This window comes from Grammomys surdaster, unplaced genomic scaffold (assembly GCF_004785775.1).
Source record: "Grammomys surdaster isolate TR1022 unplaced genomic scaffold, NIH_TR_1.0 375, whole genome shotgun sequence".
NCBI classification, from domain to species: domain Eukaryota; kingdom Metazoa; phylum Chordata; class Mammalia; order Rodentia; family Muridae; genus Grammomys; species Grammomys surdaster.
In genome coordinates this window covers 1091596-1093949 of record NW_021604794.1, presented here as the reverse complement: position 1 = coordinate 1093949, position 2354 = coordinate 1091596, and the positions used below count along the sequence as shown (strand labels likewise).

Here is a 2354-nt window from a genome sequence, read left to right as displayed (position 1 = left end):
GGAGGGCAAAGATGAATAGAAAAATCGGGAAAGGCTAGTGAGATGATTCATTAGGTTAAGGGCTTGCTGTGCAAGTATGAGAGCCTGGGTTGGTACTCTTAGTATCCATGTGAAAGCCGACTGTGGGAAAGTACACCTATAATACCGGTGTTGGGAAAGGGGACAAAGGTGAATTTCTGGAGCTCACTGACAGATAGCCTAAGTCAATAGATGAGCTATAGTTCTTGAAAAATAAGTGCACAGTGCTTCGTGGTCCCGTGACTGTGTTGTCGCGAGAACCGTCGGCTTGTGGGCGTCTGCGCCGAGAAACCGAAGTCTAGGTGACGGTTCTGAGACATCGCTGCCAAGCTGGGCACCGGGGAGATGGCCGAGACAGACCCCAAGACCATGCGGGACATCACCTTGGTGGTGGAGACGCTCTTGCAGCAGATGCAAGACAAGTTTCAGACCATGTCAGACCAGATCATCGGGAGGATAGACGACATGAGCAGCCGAATCGACGATCTGGAGAAGAATATCGCTGACCTCATGACCCAGGCTGGAGTGGAAGAGCTGGACGCCAAGAACAAGATTCCTACTGCCCAGAAGAGTTGAAGGCTGCTGGTGCTTCACACTGAATCCAGAACGTCGTTTCCCAAGCCAAGAGAAAACCAAGTGGCTTTCTGCAACTAACTCTCATGTGTGGACAGGTTTATAAAACGTGCATTCTTATCATAGCCTGCATAGCCTAGAGTACCCCTACCCCATCCCTCAAACTTGGTATCTTCACATTTTGGTCAGTTCTTTTAATTATTAAACACTAAAATTTTGGCGGTTTCTGGATAAGATTATCAAATTTTTAGTGATTTTTCAAGGTTCTCTCCCCACTGCTCCTCTGTGGTCGTTTCTGTGTGATAAAGTGGCAGAGTACCCTTTAATTAGGTGGCCACAGCCCTTCCCCTGGCAGAAGCCCTGTGTGAGACATGAGTGTTTAGCGTTCTTTGAGTTTCAGTGCAGAGTGACTGTTGAGCCGCCACTGGAGTGTTAGAAGTGCTTCTCCAAATGGCCCAGAACATTTCATAGTTGTCTGTGCCGAAGTGTCTATCAGAGTTTTGCATGAGATCCTAGTAGCGTTGGTAGGACCTGCTCATCCTCTGGGATGTCAGCCCAGTGACCCTGTCCTCCCTTCAAGTTACTGACTGAAAGCGAAGAGACCAAAAGAACCAAGCGAGCCCACCCCCTGTCATGTGGCTGAAAAATGCCCTTTGACTTATGGGAGGTGCTGGTTTTTAAGAAATATTATTTTACTTGAACTATTTCTTGTCTAAATTCTTGCACAATGAATTCTGTTATTAATTAAAGAAGACAGACTTACATTCAGAATTCTTGTGTCTGGAGACTTAGCCTCAAGACCACTTTTGATGACTTAGAAGGCAATCTATGTCACTGTCCCCACAAAGTGATTTCATACAATAAAAAACAAGAGTAATTAAAAAAAGAAAGAAAGAAAAATAAGTGCTCCTTATAAGAGGTTGAGAGAAGAAACCAGATTTTGACCTCTGGCCTTCACATAGGTGTATTCATGCACACCCAATCCCCACACACATACCCCACACATTGTGTACTTTGAATCTTTGGTCCATTAGCATCTGATATTTGTCAATTCCAATCCAAGTTTACCATTTCCTTTCTGTGAAATTGCCTTTCAAAAAAGGAAAAGAAGCAGTTGTTTTTGACAAATATACAAGGTGACTCAAGAAGCGTAACCTACACGTGAGGTTAGAGCTGTCAACTTGACAACCTAGAATCATCCAAGAAGAGAGTTGCAACAAGGATTTACATTGGGTTGACCTCTGGGCATGTTTGTGGGTAATTGTTCTAATTAAGTCAAGTGATGTGGGAAGACCCAGCTCACTGTGGGCAGCACCATTCCCTAGGCAGGGATCTTGACCTATAAGAGTAGAGAAGTCAGCTGAATATTAAGTAGGGAAGCAAGCAAGAACATTTCTGTGTTCCCTTGACTGTGGATGTGATGTGACTAGCTCTTTGAAGTTCCTACATTGATTTCACCACAATGATGAACTGTAACCTAGAACTGAAAGCTGAAATGAACCCCCTTTTCCCTAAGTTGCTTCTTTGGTTGGTGGGGTTCAGGTGTTTTATCACAGCAACTGAGTGAGACTGGGACATTATATATGAAGAGCTAAATTGCAATATATATATATATATATATGATGCTGTCGTAGTTAGGGTTTTACTGCTGTGGACACCAAGACCAAGACAAGTCTTATAAAGGACATTTAATTGGGGCTGTCTTACAGGTTCAGAGGTTCAACCAGTATTATCAAGACAAAAACATGGCAGCATCCAGGCAG

At 44.0% G+C, this 2354-nt stretch overlaps 1 pseudogene across 1 annotated transcript; it reads left to right on the top strand.

The window, feature by feature from the left end:
• Positions 1–331: 331 nt before the first annotated feature.
• LOC114632662 lies at positions 332–1473 on the top strand (annotated as a pseudogene). Its single transcript, XR_003713122.1, has one exon. The product of XR_003713122.1 is annotated as a heat shock factor-binding protein 1 pseudogene (transcript).
• The last annotated feature ends 881 nt before the right edge of the window (positions 1474–2354 follow it).